The following is a 20,556-nucleotide window of genomic DNA, read 5'->3' as shown; positions in this document are numbered from 1 at the left end:
AGCTGTGAAACAAAGCATCTGGGACAAAGAACGTCAGAGAGGAATGCACAATCACATCTTAAAGCTGTTTGGGGCTTCAAATATCTGAAAGTTTACAGAAAAATATGCTATTATCCCTGAGTTAAAAGGAAGGGAAATCTGTGTTAAATTTGTGATGTTGAACAGTGTGTGCCTTAGTGTGTTTTCTTGTGTTAAGACGCTCTGAGGTGGGCCAGAGTTCAAGCCTTTGATAGGGTTCAGCTGCTGTCAACATTGACACGTACTAAAGTTAGAACCAAGTTACCTTTTAGAAACCAAACGTAAATATTGGTTATTGCAACAGTTAACATTGTAGTTGGTGTAACTGAATTAATCTTCCTATTTGGCTTCTTGTTGTTTTTTCGAATACAAGAACTATCAAGCAAGTACGAGGGTAGAGACATTTGCCTTTTCTTTCATAGCACCTAAAGCACAAATGTAACTAATAACACTGTTGATGGCTGCATTCCTTTTAGCTGATTCAGTTCCTGGTATTGTCCATGCTTTGCCACTGGAATGGCTTACAAGGACACTGTGGAAAAAAGCCATCATTAGTGTTATTCGTTACACCTGTACTTTCCTTTCTATGACAATTAAAAACGTCTGTTCCATGGAATAACAGGTTTTCCAGCGTGGCTTCTTTGAGGAAGCTAAACAAGCTGTAAACACAATAGTCACACATCATGTGTGTTCAATACGTTAGCAAAGAAATTGTCTTCATGCTCATTCAGAAAACACAGAACTACATTAGCATGTATTCAGTCTGTGTTTGCAATGACATTGAAGTAAGAGCAATGTCCCAAGCTTTTTAGCCTTTTTTTTTGTTTCCACTAACTTCTGGAGTTGGAACGTCTACCTCTTTGGCTGCAAAATGTTTTGCTCTGCTTTGCTTCACTATGCTACTACGCTAACTGTGTCGGTCTAATGTTGAAGTGGGTCACAGGGAGGTCTTTATCAGTGCTACTTTCATGCAACACAATGAGCTAGTTAGTTTCAGTGGTAATATTCATAAGATATTATAAAGAGAGCAATGGAAATGTCTTTCAAGCTTTCAAACTTGAGGACAGTAAATATAATTAATAGCATTTTCTACATTTTTTACCTAGCTAGCACTTTTATTGAACTATTAGTATTTATCATAATCTTCCACTACTTTCATCTAAGTAATTTCACATCTGCTTGAATAGTTTGTACCATTTTTCTTTCCGACAGTGACTCTACAACCTGCCAGGACTGAAAACTACTGCTCCATATTCATCTGTCAGAACATTAAAATATTACTAATGCCAGTATCCAGACACAACACAGGCCTGCACTCAAAAATTTATGGAGTGAAACAGGGACATAGAGAGGGAAGAAGAGAAACAGACATTTAGGTTGCTGTCATTTCGCTAGAAAGATAAAAGCTACATGCAACACCATACTTCACAATTTTTAGCTTCCCACAGTAAAAAATGAAAGAACCAAAAGATGAATACTTTTCCTATGACTCTTTCATCATATCTTGTTTATAAAGCAAATGATTGCATGGCAACATGATCTGAGTGTGGTGCTAAAGGAAAAGAAGGTACAAATTGATATACTAAAGCAGACTTGAAATTGTGTGGCCCGTCTCTCTGCGGGAGCTGGCTGTGCCTGGTCTTTGTCTGGGCGGGAGCTACTGCTCTGCCATTTCCCTCTCTCCTTCCCTCCTTCTCCCTGCTGAGGTAAAAATGAGTCACTGAGTCAGCAGCTGGTCTCCGTCATTCCCAGTATCGCCCAGGATTCCACAGGAGACCAGCTGCCGAATCGCTACACTCTAACATCACTTCCCCTTTACCCTTTTATGGACATGTTCATTGCTTACAAAAAGACCTGTAATGATAAGATCTACAATAATTAGATTTTTATTCAAGCATGTCAGTCTGTAAATAACATGTTAAACAAACAGTGTGTCTTCAGCCTTGGAAAACAGTGTGCTGCAAATTCACTTTACTGCTTCCTTCCAAGAGTTTGTACTCCTTCAAGATATATGAGGAAACGTAAGGTGTACATCATGGAGATTAGTGCTATTTATCCCTGACAGGCCACCTACATGAGCAGGAAACAGGCCCCGACAGCAGAGCAGGAGTTTAACATAACACACACGCATAAGAAGCAAAAGCCTCAATTACTCTTATAAGACGCTCCATCTTTATGGCATCTTTAGATGACTTTGCTTCTCATCAGCTTCTGTGTTAAACTTAACATTCATATTTTACAGATAAAGGCCAAACACATGGAAACCTCCCTCACTACTATCACATTTAACTAAAGATATAGGAAAAGTCTCAGTTTAAAACAATAATATCTAGCCATGGTAGCTAATCTGTCATAGTGTACAAAGTAGCAGCAGTACTTTCAGCTACTTGCCAATGCTAGCATACAAATAAAACTAACTGGCTAATATATCAATTTTTATCAGGTATAATATTTTTCATATTCACCAACTTACTTCTTGTGTTATCATTTTTGCGTTTGTGGTTTAGCATTTAGCTTAAAGTTATGCTAATGCTATATTTTCTGGTATATCCACTAGCTAAAGTAATTGACAGAGTGAATCTGAAAGGCCCTTCATTCAGTAAGAAACTGTGATTGGAAAGGCCTTTCCTGTTACAGCAAAGTATTTAACTGAAGGTCTAGTAAACGTAATGACTGCAGCATCATCAGCAACCACAGGGTGGTGCCTCCTTTTAGTTTTGGTGTTGTAATAGGGATGAGTCCTTACCTTTAGAGACTCTTTGTTGTTATATTCTGACAGACTGATGACTCTTATCAGTGACAGGCTGATGCAGGGTATAGTTAATATAACTGCTAAAACGCTAGCTCTCTCCATCAAAACCAATATGGCAACTTAAACTGTCCACGCCTTATAATGTCTTGTCAACACTTTATTTTTAGTCCAATTTTTACACACAGACAAGAAATATCAAAACGATAAGGCTGCTGTTTGAGTCAGGGGATCAAGAAAGCTAATTAAGTTCAGCCCCTAAGTAGTATTTTGGTCTGTTAAAAAATCATGGCAATAAATCATTCTTGTCAGGACCAAAGTGAGGGTCCAAGATTGCTATTCCTGAGTAGCTATGCCACCACATGCACTCACAAGGCATCTGCAGGCTACTCTGTCATGAAAAGCACGACCCTTGCGATGATCTTTATTTTGGAAATTTATTCTTAGAGTTGGAACGTAGAGCGAATACTACGGCTGTTTACTTTTACAGCATAGAACAAAGAGGAATCATAAAAACAAAAGCGGAGGTCTCCATTTTTGTCGGAGCTGTTGACTACGGCTGAGTGGATTCCATCACTCAGTGTTTAAACCAAGGTGTTTAGTTTTCCCATTCCACTGGCTGACAGGACAGGCAGGTCTCTGTCTCGCTCCATCTCATCTTCCTTCCCGTTATCCTGTGAAGGGAGGCGTCGTGCAGCGTGCTGCTTATTTGAGGAGTCTCTATGGAATCTCTTGTCCCTTCTGTTTTGACCATGCTGCAGGCGGTGGAGTTGAGATCTGGATCAGTCACTGACCACTGACAGCTCATTCTCAGACAGCCTACTCCGCTTCATGTTTATCCACGAGGCCTCTCTGGAAAATACAGCATACGGAATTCTTGGAGACATACAGATACCTCTCCATCCTTTACCTCTTTTGCTTCCAGGTGGAGTTGACTGCTTCTGGACCTTGCAGAGGCCTTTTCTCCACTTCTTCTTGGGTTGTGTTTCACTCCACTTCATCTGTCTTCAGCTTTAGAAGAAAAAGTGGATACCAGTGGAAACAACTAAATGTGTTTCTCTTTCTGGAGAGAGGCAGAGATAAAATCACGTTGCATATTAATTGTTGCTTGGAGCCTCTGGTCCAGCTTTGAAAAGGAATCTAGGTTCATTGACTTTGGCAAGCAGGAGATGTTATAGCATCCGAGCACAGAGCGCCATTGTTTTTCAGCTCTGTAGAGTTGCCTGAAGCTAAGACACTCAATGATCCAAAACATTAGGTTTGAGAATCATTGGGCACAGTTTACTTCAACAAATCATTCCTTCTCATTGGAAGTAGTCTGCTCTGACCAGAAAATTTGTAAAACTAACCGTCAGCAAGAAAATAAGCAAGAAATTAGTTGCAGTAGAAGTGTTTTCTTCCAAAGGGCAAGAATTGGTCTTATAGTGAAAATTACAGTGTAAAAATACCATTAAATGAAATGTTCCATTTTCAAAGTCTCCAGGAGGAATTGTTGTTAACATGGACTGCTCGTAAATAGCTTTTGTCTTCAACTTTTCTGGCACCAAGAAATACCCTAATCTAAATTATAATAATATACTTAGAGACGCTGGGTGCAGCACAAGTTGTTAACACAATATTAACATAACTATCACCTAATAAAGATATAATGGCTAATGTCTCAAACCACAATCTGAGACAAGGCTCATATAACCCAAAAGACCAGTGTTATTAAGCTGTTCCTATGTGTTTGAACAGAGTGTAACGTTTATTTTGTTTTGCTAGCCTGAGGTGTGTCAAGTCGGGTGGCCAGGGCAGGGTGCTAGTAGTTTTCTTTACATTCAAATGTGGAACATTTGGGGTATTTCAAATTGTGAAAGATACCTGGAATATTATTACAGTTCACAATCACAAGACAGGTGCTTAGGAGAGGAATCTGTCCCTCAATAGTCTGAAACAAACTCCTGCAGACTGTTGAAGTCTCAAATATACATTTACTGGAGGGACACTGGTGGGATAAGGGGTTAAGGCATGTGCCCAATATACAGAGGTTTTCTGCATCATCATGGCTGTCAAAAAAGTTTACTTTATGCTTTCTTTGTCTTTCTTTGGGAGTCCTTGCAATAAAGGAAGAAATGCCCCCCCCCCCCCACCAAAACAAAATGGCAATATTAACATTGCCAAGACAGGTTTTGATAGACTACTTGCATGAGTTTGTGTGCAATTCTTTAAGTACTTTAAACAAGCATCTTCTTCTTATGTCCTCAAAGTATTATTTGCAAGGATTAAAATTTTGCCACTCTGGACCAAAGCATCTGTGTAATAATCTCAGTAGCTGAAGTAGGGACAGAAAGGGAAAATAAATAACACTCATTAATATGTGTACACTCTTTCTCTTACCACTCCTGCATAAGTCAGTGCCTGTATTAGGCAACCCCGTGTCAAAAAAAAGTCTGGCCATACCCCTGTTAAGCTAGCAAACAACTAACATCTGGGCAGCCGGTGTTCGGCCTTTAACACAGACTGATGGTCAAATCTATACAAAAGATGGAAGAGCATACATTTGCTTTGCTTTCTGACTGAGCACATCTTTAGAATCTTTTAAAAGTTATATTTTTTTGGGGCATTTTTGCCTTTTTTTTCTTACTGACAGGACAGCTGAAGAGAGACAGGGGGTGTGGAGAGTAGGGAGTGGGGGGAGACATGCAGCAAATAGTCAAGGTCAGAACCAGCGATCTCTGTGATGAGGATTATAGCCTCTGTATATGGGGTGCTTGGACCGCTGGCCAACGGCGCCCAAGCTTCTTTTTTAATAGATTTTCTACGCTGTTTACAGTGACCAGCTTGTGTATGCACTTTACGCGTCACTGTGCATGTAAAGCTCCATCAATGCAGTTGGAAGTTGCAGGAACTGTAGGTTGAAACACTGATAGTCCTAGACCTTTATCACAACTCTGCTTTATTTGGCAGAAGTAAGTCTGTTCAACTTCAATGCGTGTAAGAAAAGCTGTGATAGTATTTATGGAAATCATACGTGTGCTGCACATGCAAATTGTAGGAAGTGGCTCCCCTGTGTTGATTTGGGTATGAGGCATAGGCACAAGCTGTATCTACTCAAGGCTAATAATGTCATCATGTCTGCGTTCTGAAAAGTAACAACATCATATTAGTTGAGATAATATGTTTAACTGTCTGCCCTGTTTAATCCAGCCAGGATAAATGAATCTGAATCACATAACCAGAAATGTTAAGCAGGTGTTGTCCGAGCAGCAGCTGAGACACAAAGGAAACTTTTTTTCCAGCTAAGACAAACTGAGCACAAATATCAAAACACAGATGCTGTAAACTACTCACCGACACGCAAGAGAGAGGTCGACCGCTGTGTGTGGCACGTGCTCTCGCTGTAAGCTTTGGTTTTCATTCACAGCCGGTGTGGTGTTTTTAAACCAGCAGAGCTCTCAGTGATGTGGTAACAGTTTGGCTGACGGTAAAAGGGCGAATGATAATGTGGGTGTTCTGGGTAGCTTGTGGTCTGATGTAAATTGTGAACAGCCACAGTTTTATTATACTGATCAGAAGAACAATTAGCAGGCTGGACGTGCTTCCCATTAAATGTTATGCCTGGACAGGATAGTAAAAAAGCAGGCTTCTTTGTACTATACTGAAACTATAGTCTCTTACCACCAGTAAACACCATGCTGCCATGGAATTCATAAATTACAACTTCAAAGGCAAAGGGCAACAATTTTGCAAAACAATTAATCTTCTGTAAGCAAAGATTTTGATAAGAAGATTAGATTAGCCTAGTTTGTTATTTACCAGCACTTCAATCATGAATGGTTTTTTTTGTACGTTCTTTACTTTGTATTTGTGTTGTAACCCCCCTTGAAAAAGAGATGCTGCATCTCAAGAGGCTTCCCTATAATACATTTAGTTAAATAATCCAAGTATCAAAACATTAATTTGCCAAAGTGCAGGATTATGTGCTGGAATATGGGGACTTTATGAAGTTGTACTATTCTTATTATCAAATGCAATAAGTGATATTGACTAGTTTCACAAGAAGAGTATGGATCATTTATAAGACACTAATGTTACGGCGATACTGCCCTGAGTATAGGTGTTATGGCTGTCGAGCTACAGGTGGGTGGGCCTCCCTGGTCAGGCGACCAATTGGCCAATGGGACAGGGACGCTGTGGTCTTGATTTAGCTCGGGCAGACACCTGTGCAGGAGGCAAAAGAGAAAGAGATGCCGTTGTCAAAAGCCGTCGAAAGATTTTGAGAAGTTCTCCCCCTTTTTCCCATTGCGTTTGAGTTATTGTTGTGTGTCTAGTCTATTATCACAAATGAACTGTCATCTGAACCACTGAGGAGTCATAAGAAGGAAGCAGCATGAGCTGGTCTTTGAAACCATGCATGGTGGCCTGGAAAGAGAAGTCGCTACAGGTAAGGTCAGCCTTTCCTTTGCCTTTACAGCCTGTTTTCTTCCTTTGTTATTGCAAGGACAGCAAACGCTTGGATGCCCTAGATCACAGTTGTGCCAGGGTTGTGTTGCCGTGACACTAAATTAAATCAATCTATCAATCTTTATTTATATAGCGCCAAATCACAACAAACGTTATCTCAAGACTTCCTATAAACAGAGCAGGTCTAGACCATACTCTATGTTATATTATTAACAAAGACCCAACATCAAGACAGGATAAGATCCAGTCCCATCTTACAGACAGTACTCAGTCTTATCTCATCTTATCCACCATGGGCAGAGCACTTTGCAGCATTTAGCATTTACAGCTGCAAAGAAAAACTTTCTTTAACAGGCAGAAACCTCAAGCAGAACCAGACTCATGTTAGACAGCGATGTGCCTTCACTGAGATAGAGTTGGAAAGAGGGATAAAGGAGATGAAGAGAGAGACTGTGGTAAAATTAAAGTGTTGTTAAACAACAGTGAAACCCCAGAAAGGACCTTAATAAGACATGTGTTGGTTTCCTATTGGTTCTGCCCTACATTGAGTGGATGCTGAATGTTCTTAAATGTAATTGCTCCATTAACACAAATGGTCTCTTAAGTGTAATTTTTGGCTCTTGGTGCTTGATTCTGTTAGCCCTTTGTCAACAACAGTTAGTGATAGTTAAGCTATTGTTGTTAGACGATGACTATCAGTACACAGTATGTGCCTATGTGGGCTATTACACATGTTTGAGGGGGTTTTTAAGGTCTTAAGGGACACACAGAGGCCGGACGCCCCTCCCTGTGTGTGAGCTCCTCTGTGGTGTTTGGCTCTCAGGCCTACATGACACCATGACTCTGTGCATTGGCCAGACTAACTTTCCCTCTGCTTTGACTTCAGTGACTGGTTTTATGATAGTCTTGGATTTTATTCTGCACGGGCCTGGTGAGAAAGAGACGAAATGAGCTCGGGGCTCACGAGGAGAGAAACAGGAAAACCTTTTTACAACATCCTCTGGAGGGAAAGCGTCTCGCTGGAAGCACTGAGAGAAAACTCTCTGGAGTCTGAGGTCATTTGGATTCAACCTCATCTCACCCTGGGTCTGTTTTTGTCAGTGGGCTCCCTTCACACCCCATTTTACATATGCTGCAGTGGCGGGCCCGCTGAGGTCAGTTGCCCACCGCTGTAGTTCATCTTGCTTTCAGTTGCTGCTTGATCTGAATTGATATGAACACAAATAAGATCTCAGGGCAGCAGAACAACACTGAACATCTGCAGATTTCCTCTTCTCTTCCCATACTGTCAAAAAATATGAATATCTGAAACCCCACGGCTGAAAACACCTTCTCCACATCATCTGGTCCTCTTTAACACCCAGCAGTAGATCCGCTTGCTCGGGCTCAGTCTTTGTATGATACTTCAGCTGGACGTGGTGACTTGTCAGAGTTTTTTCCCTCCGTATTTGGACCAATTTGAAGGAATTTTTTTGCAGACTGCCACCTCATGAAAGAGTCAATTCTTTGCTTTCCAAAAGCAACAATCTGCACGTGTTGATTCTCACTGGAGCTGACAGTGTTGTGGCTATATCAGCTTGATTCAGGGCCTCTTTTGCTTCATTACTGATGAAGAGTATGTGGAGGCAATATGGAGGAAAGTGAAATCAATCATCTTATTTGGAAATATGCAAATCACCCCGCTTCCACAGCCATCTGTTTGCCATTTTTACATGTGTACGCCTCAAAGTGTAAGTCCTCAAACTGTTGCTATGAAGACGCACCAAATACGAGCCCACAGCTGGCCATCGGGGGGGGAGCACGTCCAAATTGGCAGCAGGTCAAATGGCAAGCCGGAGTCCTGGGAGGACAGTGGGAGTGAGGGGAGGACATAAAGAGGCGGGAAAGAGAGCTTTGAGTCACGCAGCCTAAAAGAGTGAATCATGCTTCTCTGCAGGCGCGCGGTGACTGACTGACTGACTGGTGTTTGGATCCATCACAGCCGTGGAAATGGCAGGAATCTCAGCCATGACTGGGACGACGCTGCACATGTGTATACTTGACAGGAGTGTGTGCTGATGAGGCCACACGCTCGTTAAATACGTAGTCACACATGCACACACAGAGATAGATGATCCAGAAATCTTGTGAAAAGTTGTGCAAAAAACGATGCTAATAAAAATCCCTCTAGATTAAATCCTTGTTGAAGCACTTTATCTACAAACATGTGGCTTTTTGTAACTGCTTTTGTCTTCACCTCTTTGACCCTTTCAAACTCCTGAAAGTGTGTTTATAGAGGTACACAGTGCTAGCTTTTCTGATGACAGTTTACATACCACCGAGGAGACAAATTATCTGGACACACAGAGCAAAGACAGGAACTCGACACAGGAGGAATATCTCACCTTGATGTGAAACCCACAGCTGACCTCATGCCAGCTCCAGGTTAGCTAAAATTAGACGCTGAGGGGATATGAAAGGTCTGTGTTGGATGAAAAGGATGAGCAGCTCACCCTGTTTCTTTATCCCATCACTTCCTGTCGTCTAGAGCTCTCTCAGATGTATTGTGTGTTTCTGTTTTGCTGAGTTATGCTGTCTGAAGAAGGAGCTATCTGCTTCTCCTTGAGTCTGGGCCATCATGTGGAGCCCACATGATAAAGTCCGTCCTTAAATACAGCAACCTGTTTCAGATGCCATTTATTAAACTTCTCATATAAAGGCATTTTTACCAAAGCAGGGGTCAGGGTGTAGGAGACTGCTGAGTCTGGGACGAATGCAAAGCAGATCTCCGCTAGCACAGGGAAAGTTTGATCACAGTAACCTTTGTGATTTTCTTTTGAAGACAATTGTACTTACCACAGCAGGAAGGACAGCCAGCATCCCTGTCCAAAAGTTTTTCATCTTGTTCTTCTGCAGGCTGGAATGTGGATGATCGTCTTTATTATCAAGACTGGGAGGTCTTAAATCACCACCAGGAGCTTGCTCATGCCTTCTCCTCTTACTCCCCAGTCAAATCTGTGAGGAATACAATTCAGATTCATTTTTCTTGGTTTAACCCTTGCACATTTTGAGAAAATACAAGTGAACTAAGCTTAACTGTAATGTCAACAACACTGCAACCAAGTTCTAATGTCTTCACACCTTTCTAGTTTCCTTCTGACCCTGCAAAGCCATAGTATTTGTTTACCTGTGTGTGATTTCACACTGTTTTAAAGCTTTGAGGGAGCACAAAACGTATCCTGTCTAGTCCCTTTAATACCTCTACTACCACCTCTGTTGCTGGTACTGCGATGGGATGACTTGGTCTCACCCATGCATCTTCATGACTCATTGAGGGCAAGACGTTACAGGACAAAATGAAACAGACTATTGATTGGTATGTGAATGACTTAAGTCCAAACAGACTCATTTTTGATGGGGGGGAAACCTATTTGGCTATTAATTTGCCAAAACTTGGTAAATGGACTTGTACTTATATAGTGCTTTTCTAGTCTTTCTGACCACTCAAAGTGCTTTTGCACTACTCATCACATTCACACCATAGACTGTATAAATAATGGACGTAGTATCTGTGACGTCACCCATCTGTTTCAGAAGTGCTGCTTTGAGGCCAATCGTCGGCGGGAGCCATATTGGACATGCTGAAGTCAACGTAACTTCTGTTGAGTTAGTGTGAGGTAAAGAGCTGGGCTTTGAGTCTCCTACCCAACAGCTACAGTGTTCCCCCCTGTCAATCAAGTCAGCTGTGCCTCTCATAATGGAAAACTCATAATCTTAAAATCTTCCGAACTGCTGCGTTATGAAAAAATTCAACCCCTGTGCAGTGTGTGCCGATCAAGAAATGAGCTATCCAGACTACACTTGTTTTTTGTTCCAGGCTGTAAACATGTTTATTTCTGCTCTAAAGATCAGCTTTTTTGAATTGGTGTGTATGTGGTTTCCGGTACTTCTGGAGCCAGCCTCAAGTGGAAACTTGATGAACTGCAGTTTTTAACACTTCCGCATGGGCTTCAATTCTCGCGGCCTGAGGTTGCTGCTTGATTCACATCTATTCACTCACTGATAGTAGAGGCTGTTATATAGTGCAGGGCCATCAGTATTAGTTAATCTCATTCATGCACATTCCCACACTGCTGAACAACAGCGGGAGCAATTTGGGGTTCAGTGTCTTGCTCAAGGACACTTCAGCATTTGACTGCCCGAGCTAAGATCAAACCGCCAACCCTCCCATTGATAGATGACCGACTCCACCCAGTGAGCCACAGCCATCCTGAACTTGAACAATCAATTTTACTGTTCATTGCTTATGTATGCTTGTTTTTATTTTTGGGTTTGTTAGAGTCCTTCTTGTTTTGAGAAGATTTAAATACTTTTGCCTGCTGCATGCCTTAGTCCTATATTCTTCTGTTTCAGAAAGCAGCCACGTTATCCCCAGTCTTAAAGCTGTTCTAATACAAATGATATTGTCATTTTATCATCAATACTATGAATAATGTAGAAGATCTTCCTCTTGTGTATGAACCTGCGCAGAATTATGCCACAATTCTGATTACCCTCAGCTCTATGGAGTCTCTCAGCACAGAGTTGTGGACTGATGAAAATAAAGGCAGTCATTTTGTTAATTCAAATTTGTTAGTAGTTGGAGGAGATGCATTTAAATGATTTCACTCCATTATTTCATTATATTGGCACAAAGCATACTTTTAATTGCATAAAGTCTGCTGTTTGAGTCAGGTCACTTTATACTGACTGGAAAAGATGCTTCATTAACAGAAGTATTTGGTTTCGTACTTTTTAGAGGGAGCCAGTACATAGAGTACAGAATACAAATTGTGATGAGCTTTTAAAGCTTTGGATTTATGGATCCCCTTCATTACTCTAGCCTGAGCCAAGTTGGAGGGATCACGACTTTATCAGATAAAGAAGCTCAGAGACCTGAGGAGGTTAAACACGCATGTGGTCCCCTCTGCAGGGCTTAGACCTGGGGAACAGCAGGGATAAAGATATCAGTTATCCTGATCTGCTCAGGTCAAAGCTGTGCAGAGCAGTGTCTGAGATCGGGGAATTACTAGGTCACTTTTGAGGGATAAAAATAAGTAAAACTATCAACACTTGATTGCAACATTGTTTTCTTCCTTTCAGACAATGAACATTTCTTTCAGTTCTTGAGAAAACTTGAACAAAATGTTCAGAAGTTGCTTCATTGAATCTGCACAACCTTTTCCTGCTACTATTTTCCCAACATGTGTGTAGTCAGTGCTGCTCCGCACGTGTTAAGCACGTGCGAATTGCACATGGGTTGCAGAGAATCAATCAAGTCAGCAAAACTGACTTCAAAATATGTGCAATATTATTTAGGATGCAACCCAAAACTCACCGCTACCTTACAAAAACACAAACCTACTTTTAAGTGAGAGCTGCTCTCTGTCCACATGTGCTGACGTCTAATTGAGATGACATTTGAGCAAACGACAGAACACGTTTGAGGTGGCAGGAAAAACACAGCAGGCCGCCGCGGGACTGAATATCCTGTATTCTGCTGGTTTAGGTTTGGTGGGAGAACAAATGTTGAAGTTGGACTTCAGAATGAATCCCTTGTGACTCTTTTCTCTGGAGCTTTCATAAAGAGACAGCGACCACAACATCCCTCCCTTTCTCTCTGCAGCTGCAGGACTCTTTTGCCGTTAGCCACAGTCCTCCAGCCTCACTAGACATCTCGAATGACTGTTGTCAGCATGGTCATTAAGTCTTTCAGTCTATGTCTGTTTAAACAAGCTCCTCGGGCGGCCAGTGGCCACACAAAACCATTTCCCAGCCACGACATGATGTGCCTTTTTCTGCCCAAAGTCATGCCTTGGTCCATTTAATGGGTGGTCAAACATACTTATTGTCAGGTAGAACAAACACTGCAAGTCATGGTTTTGTTCGCTGCCTCATCTGCTTGCATTGAAAGGATTCGAAAAGTACAACCACCTGTTTCTGTTATCACCTACGAAGACTGATATATACTGTCAGTGTGTGGCTAACATCTCTTGCTTTCATACGCCTGTATTGAACCTTATGCAATTCAAACTTTAAAGCTGCTGTTGGTAGTCACAGAGTAAACTTCTGTTCACAGAGAGGGACTCCGAATGTCAACACTATCCCTCCCAACCAGATTTCCTCTTAGCCCCCCATTTTTGTTCTCACTCGCTATGTCTTGCACTCTGTAAAGCACTTTGTAAACATGTTTTTAAAAGGTGCTATATAAATAAAATGTATTATTATCATTATTATTATTATTATTATTATTATTATTATTATTATGGATCGGCGTTTGCAGTCATGATAGTGCCGGATTCATAACCAATCTGAGGATGTAGTAGGGGCCACCCCACAACCAATCAGGATTGGAGATTAGCTATGATTGGTCTGTCATAATGGGAACAAGGGGAATAATAACATTGCTTGATACAAAGGCATTGGAAAACGCAGAGATTACTCCAAATTACTCCACTTACCAGTGAGTAGCGATGGGCATTATGACCTTTTCTCCAAACCTACAGGAAAAAAGTAATGTTTTTTACACCATTCCTACCAACAGCAGCTTTAATACACATTTATATTTTTCAAAGGATTAACATGTTAACAAGCACACACAATTTAAGGACCACAGGTACCATAACAAGTGTATCTTTTTAACTAAAACATTACAAAACACATGAATTACACACAGCATTTTAATATTCTAACTTATTACTTATGTAGCTATTTACTTTACCACTGCCATATGAACTACACAAGGGCGGAATGAACCCATTCACCTTACATTACAAGTACACTCACATAACCATGACTAGTTTCTTCCACATAACATATCAGCAACACAGAGAAAAGTATTAATGGCATGTTTCTGTGAGTTTACAATGTTTTGTATTTGCTAATTACCTTAAATTGGGAGGAAAACCACACACATGTTGCTCCTGCGTCACTCCCGCGTATTTAGCTGAGGAAACAGAGCAAGTTCCCTACATGGTAATAGAGGCATTACCAGTAGATCACAGAGCAGTCAAACTGAAACACAAGGATCAAAATAAAGATATACTGTAGATTATTTCTCCTTTACCACTGTCTGTGAAACCTCAATAACAAAGATAGGCGCACATTAACAATAACATAAATGTTGCATTAAGGGTGAGTGAAGTGAAATAGATTAGTTTTGTCTGACACATCAACATGTCACATTTGCAGGTAGCTGGTCATAAAGCAAAGAAACGTGCAAATAGGATTTTTGAATAGATGGGAAATGCTTGATGATACTGTGCAAAAAAAAAAAAAAAAAAAAAAAAGCAAATTAAGAAAACATCTTCATCAATTTGACAACACATGCGCAGCCTTTAGAAAACGCCCTGCAAAGACCACAACACATTAGAAAGACGCACAGCAAAGACAGCAGCATAACACATTAGTGACACGCGCTGCAAAGACCACAACACAACACATTAGAAAAACGCACTGCAAATAGACCGCAACACAACGGAAGTGTTTCCAGAGGACACCTAATAGTGATGCACACGTCTGGACACGCTTGTTGCGCTATTAAAGTCAGTGGTGTTGGAAAATGAGATAAAAACGTCAGTGTTTTTGATTTATTTTAACATTGTGATCGCATGATTCAGTCTATTACAAAAGGCTAACGATAGTTTAATAGCAGATCACTGCAATTGGCTGAATCATGCAATCACAATGTTAAAATAAATCAAAAACACTGGAAAGTTTGGAAATCATCAAAGTCAGTAGACAGCATTGCATGAAATAAGTGAAAATGATTGGTAAAAAAGTCCAACTCATTAGATAGTACATCAATTAGTTATCAAGATATTTCAGAATGCCATAAATCAGCTGATTGATTGGCTAACACTGCCACCCCTAGTGCTATGCTGTTATCATGATTAATAGCACCAAGAAAAAAACATTGAGACTGATTGCCAAGCTGTCGTTCCAGTTCTTTTCGCCAGGCCCAACTGACCTGGATTCTCTGTAGGTAATACACTTATTTTGACAAGTACCTCATAAAATCCCTTTTCAAAAAATGAACTTTCCCTTTCACTGGAGCAGGCTAGTTGTGTGTCTGTAAAGCCTATAAAAGTCTTTGGTTGCATTTTTACTTATCTGTGGTAAGATTTGGCACCAGATCCAAGCCTGATTCAATCTGATGATCTAGGTCCAGAGACATAATGTATCCTCATGGGTCTAGACTGGGTACATAGCTGTCTGGCTGAATCCAACTGTAGCATGTCACGAGGCCAAGGACGCCAATTTCATCTAATGGCAAAATCACCTGCTACTGCTGTTCAAATTCTCGTAATACTTTCATTTTTGTGACAGGAGACATCTGTGTTTTTCTTGTGAGCCAGAGTCATTCAATTCCAATCCACCAGTCTGGTAAGAGAGAAAATGTTTTTTTGTCAAGGTGCTCTAGAGATCCAAATTACCCATTCATTTGAATCTCTCCATAAATACTAAAAGCTGCTTTACTGTCTATGCAACAGTCCTGTATGATCACAAAAACAACGCTGGATACTGTCTCCTGGACAGTCTGAAATGTGGCTTTAAGGACACAGATAGCTTTCAGTGCCACCGGTCATCACTCAATATTTTATTCCTGGTTCAGTTTCAAGCACACTGCCTCCTAAACACAAATGGTTTTACCTCGCTGACCTCTTTTTGGTTTAAACCAAGGTCAGCATGGGGCTCTCCTGAGTGTTTTTGCACTCTCTGCTGCTCTCTGAACCTTGAGAGGTCTCCTGCACACATGAACTCCAGATACGTGAACAGTCTTGAAGGCCTGGCTTACCTCAGGTGGGTGAGAAAAAGCTGCTCTGACATTGCTGTCTTTTTTGCTGAGTGCTGAAAGATCTATCATTGCTGGATGCCCTGCCAGGATACCAGTGGAGTTCCTAAAAAAAGATCCTGCCCCAAGTCCCCATGGAAAGGAAGGTGTTGAAATTTCACCTCATGTCTAGAGTCGGGGTATGCCCTTGTCATAACACTCTGACTGGGCTAAATGATTTCCTTTGGGCACCGCTGGGATTGCTTTCTGCTGGGTGATTGTCATCTTGAATAGTAGTAGCAGGCATGTGTTTAACTGGCTCAAAAGGGCTTGTGGTTTATTTTCCTGTACTTGCTTCCCAAAGTGAGGAGTGAGAAGTACGGCGTCTGCACGTGCAGCGAAGGTGGGGAACACTCACCAAGTCTTCAGGCTCTGTCTGTGCCATTTTTAAAGAGGTAAGAGTTTAGTGCCCATTAATCACCTCATTCCTATCTAAATGGATTTTAAAACCACGGCTTCATTGTGCTCTTGAGTTACCATTCCAGTAAAGCACTGGACAGGTATTGTAAACCAGTCGCTGACCTTTTCTGTTGCAAGAGCTCTGATCTCAAATGCTGATAGACTGAAGGCTTTGTATCCTAAAAGACAAAGGTGGGCTGTTCACCTTATCACAGCCTGTGCTCTACAGTTATGTGGATCAGGGACTGAACAAGGAACAACAAGAACATCATAATGTTAGGAAATTTCAACAATGTAGGCCTCCCTGATATTTGGAGCTAAGTGTGAGAACTTTACAGTGACACAAGTTGAAGTAGGCAGACAGACTGCCTGGCATGCGCAACATTTGGGACACAGGACAGGCCATAATGAGCCTGGCATTGTTCTCAACAGCATGCTGCATTCTGTGAGAGCATTTTGTCCGCAGTGCCAGGCTGTGAGAGTAGACAGCTCTTCCGTGCAATTTTTCTCAACCAGGCAGGCATGACGAAGCCCTGAGAAAATTAGAGGTGGTTAAATTAGTTGGATCCTTGTGGCCTGGCTTAGAGAAAGGAGCAAGATGTCTAAAATTGGTAAGATGTTGAGGAAGCCCACACCGAGACATGACAAAACACGTCCCGTGCAAAATGTAATGCATGCCCCTTGGTTAATCTTGCTTATTTCAGCATAGCAAGGCTTTCTTCACAGTCACTCACCTGCAAAAAGTCTGACATCATATGTCAACAGATCACAGCTTAGCAAGTTCAACTTCCCACAATAGGAAGTCTGCCAAATTAGACTGTTTGGGGACTCTACGGACCCAAACATGGACTTCTTGAACTGAGTGACCCCAACTCTGTCTGCCAATGTGGTAGGTAGCATGTCCTTGTTAACACCCAGCTCTCAAGGCCCTTTTGAGTTTAATCTGGGTTGTATTATTTTGCTTCAGATGTTTTTGAAAAGCTAAATTTTGTGGAAGATTTGACCCCGACTGTAGCAGTTGATAGCCTAGTTTCTGTGCCAGTTCTCCGCCTGGTTTCCCAACAAAGGGGCCGCCCAAGCGTCTCCTGTGCGTAATACACTTGATATTGACAAGTACCTCATACAACCTCACATCAACAAAGCTGAACTGTCCCTTTAAGGCCTTAATTTTGGCTTGTAGTTCCTTTAAATTAGTTTTATGTCTGGGCTTGTCAGGTCAGTGTAATGAGATACTCAATAAGATTTAGATTTCTGCAGAGTAGAAGAATCACCTGGTGTTAAGGTAACCCTGGTTAGGAATTCTGACTTCAAATTCAACTGGAACTGAAAGTTAGCAGAGGAGGCTGACTGTAGGATTCAGTGGACTTAGACTCACACATGGTAGCTGAGCAGCATGTGCACTATTGGATCCTAATGGTTCCAATTTACAGTAAATGTGTTTATGAATCACTCAAAACTGTGGAATTTTAAAAGTAGACGTGTCTCCTTGTAACACTGATGTGATTAAGAGCCCTACATGCTTTGTGCAGACCGTACACGTGCAGTTCAACTCCCTATAGTCGCTCGTCCATGAAGATCCTTAGACTTAACTTTAGTGTTATTTTGACCCAAGGGAGCTGCCTCCTATATCCCCAGAAATAATATACGGCTTTCATCTAGTGCTCTGTCTGATCTGTTTAAGTTTATGTTTCTCAAATGGAAAAAAATGTGTTTTGTGTTTCCCTCACACGTTACTTTAGTACAAAAACAGAACCTTGTTCCAGTGGTGGCGCTGTTGTGTTTACCTCAGATTTACTGTGGCAATATAGTGTGTTCACGAGCACATGCTGTGGTCCTGTGGATGCCATATTCTGAAGCCCTGTAAGTCATTGTGGTGTTGATGCTGAGAGTGTAATTATGGCAGAACTGTGCCGTGATGTGCCGGGGCAGACTGTACTTTGCTTGTTTGTTTAGGTGGTGGTTTGAGGCTGCTTAATAGTGGCGCTTTGGGTCTGGAAGAACACTGAGCTTCTGAATAGTTGAAAAATCCCCGAGATCCAGCATCTGAGGGCTTTGAATTCATTACACATGTCCCCGGTCTCCACAGTTTAACCCTGTGATCAAATGTCGGCCCTTGATCACACAGGGAGAGAAATACCACACAGAAGCCGCCTCCTCTCTCCCTAGGGAGTTTGTTTTTTAGTTTGAGGACTACGAGGAACACTTGAAAATAGATAAATAATGTTGGTAAGCCACAGAGTTTAACCAAAGGGGATTCTGAGAGTCTTATAAAGAGGCTTCATGGATGTTTGGTGGAGATAAAGAGACATCTGCATCCTAATCTTGCTTGTGGTCTAAAGAGAGTTCATCACTTGAAGGGTTTATTTAGTCAAAAGCTTGGGAAAGGATAAATAGCTGTTGAAGTGTCATTAGAAATTAGACTGTGACAATGCAGTTAAGTTATGTGGGAAGGTTTTGTGGTCATGTCAAGGCAGAAAGTTTAGTAGCAAATACTGTTTTACTAGGTATTCAACCAAGAATGACAGAGCTAATTCCAATTAAACCTACCGAGTACACCATCTAAAAGAAATGGGTTATTCGCATGGGTATCAGTCCGCTTCATGCCTAAAGTTGTGAAAATAAAATTCTTGAAAGTCAGTTTACTTGTAATAAGGTAATAAATCTGATTTCTGACTTGCCAAAGCCATGAGTTGAGAGGAATAAATTGGCATACACGCTGGAGTCAAGGAAGTGCTATAAAATCTGTTGCCCTATTAAAAGCAAGAATCATTTTCTGTCAACAAACGCCTTAAACCGCACTACCAAAAACCCTGCTGTTCCACTATCATAAGCAGTAATAAGCACATCATATTTCAGCAATAGGCATGCGATCTGATGTGACATGTTATTTTCTCCCTGCCCTTTTTTTCCTGGATTCTGATCAATGTTTCTTTTTTTTTTATGGATTTAAAGAAAATCACATGAACTCAACGATGAGGAACGTGCACACCGCAGGACATCCTCATTTTTTACGGCGAGAACTTTCCTTCTTTTTTTTTCTGCATCATACATTGTACCTGGAAGAACAACTGGAAAACAACCAATCTTTATGGGACTATAAATGTGGTTGCTAACAATTGTAAACAAATGCAATGATGCAATCTACTCTACAATCTGGCAGCGCTCTCCTCTCATACCTTCCCTGGACTCTGCACTTTAACAGCGCTTCTTCCTCCTGTCTCTCACTCAGTTGGACACAACAATGAACCCAGTACAACATGAGTAAGTCAAAGGTCAGACTCTCAGTGGTGCAGGGCCTGCTTTGCAAAGATACTTTAACACCCATGCAGCTGTGTTTGAGTGGCGTTCAGCAGTGGGTAGGCACACTGAGAGCATGTGAGTATGAGGTGTGATCTCCGTACGCTTGTGTCTCTTTGGTCTGCCAGACACCACAGCACGACGGGACGTTGACATCAGAGAGAAGTTCAACAAATCCTTGGATAGATTTACACACATGCTACTGACGCCTGACTATTTTTGTACTTTCTACAAAAGCCCTCAGCTCCTTTTGGCTAACTTGTTTTGACACGTCTTGACTGAGCGAAAGCTGCTGTAATGTTTTGTCTTCTTACCGTAAGCGGTCCTCCATTCAGATGATGAACGGCACTTTTCTGCAATGTCTCTCATAGTTTGCATGTGCTTCTGATCAAAATGCTTGCCAGGCAACGTGCTGTATGCTAAAACTCATAAGTGGTGTTAACGAATCACTGATTTGTATATTTTGTGTCAACATAATTATGCAGATACACCATCAAACTCTGGCGCTTAAAGAAAACTGAAAACACAGCCGCATGTTGATCCCTGCTGCCAGTCTGCCAGTATTCATCCAAGGCAGCATGCTCTTATTAGGAATTAACGCCAATATAGTGGTGAGAGTCATGGCATAAACACTCCTCTGGGGAAGGAGCCTTCTCTCACTCTGCATGTGCCCAAGCCACAAACATCCCTGTTACATAACTGCCCTTTTATCCAGACGTAGAGATCCATGTGTCTTTTTGTTTCAGGCCCTGAAGGCCACACAGATGGACAGTGAAATAAGGTTCCAATATCCTGA

At 41.5% G+C, this 20,556-nt stretch overlaps 1 protein-coding gene and 1 long non-coding RNA gene across 6 annotated transcripts in view; one reads left to right on the top strand and one right to left on the bottom strand.

The window, feature by feature from the left end:
- LOC117806097 overlaps window positions 1-14,404 on the bottom strand; it is a 46,827-nt gene extending 32,423 nt beyond the window's left edge. Inside the window, exons 1-5 of one of the 4 annotated variants that reach the window (XR_004629599.1) lie at window positions 14,120-14,404; window positions 13,693-13,731; window positions 10,049-10,207; window positions 6,101-6,970; window positions 2,913-3,619 (exon numbers count right to left, since the gene is read on the bottom strand). This is a non-coding gene — a long non-coding RNA (uncharacterized LOC117806097). Of the gene's footprint in view, window positions 1-2,912; window positions 3,779-6,100; window positions 6,971-10,048; window positions 10,208-13,692; window positions 13,732-14,119 lie in introns of those variants that run through there. The other 3 variants (XR_004629600.1, XR_004629598.1, XR_004629597.1) reach the window with 3 other exon arrangements.
- The window catches only part of LOC117806096 (KATNB1-like protein 1), a 40,456-nt gene that overhangs the window by 615 nt on the left and 19,285 nt on the right, over window positions 1-20,556 (top strand). Inside the window, exon 1 of one of the 2 annotated variants that reach the window (XM_034674779.1) lies at window positions 17,318-17,352. The exons of the other annotated variant lie outside the window; for it this stretch is intronic. The gene's annotated coding sequence lies outside the window, so the exon portion shown is untranslated. Of the gene's footprint in view, window positions 1-17,317; window positions 17,353-20,556 lie in introns of those variants that run through there. 2 annotated transcript variants of the gene reach the window in all.

This window comes from Notolabrus celidotus, chromosome 22, assembly GCF_009762535.1.
Source record: "Notolabrus celidotus isolate fNotCel1 chromosome 22, fNotCel1.pri, whole genome shotgun sequence".
Taxonomy (NCBI): domain Eukaryota; kingdom Metazoa; phylum Chordata; class Actinopteri; order Labriformes; family Labridae; genus Notolabrus; species Notolabrus celidotus.
Note: the sequence above shows the minus strand (reverse complement) of the source record. Positions and strands in the feature narration are given on the sequence as shown.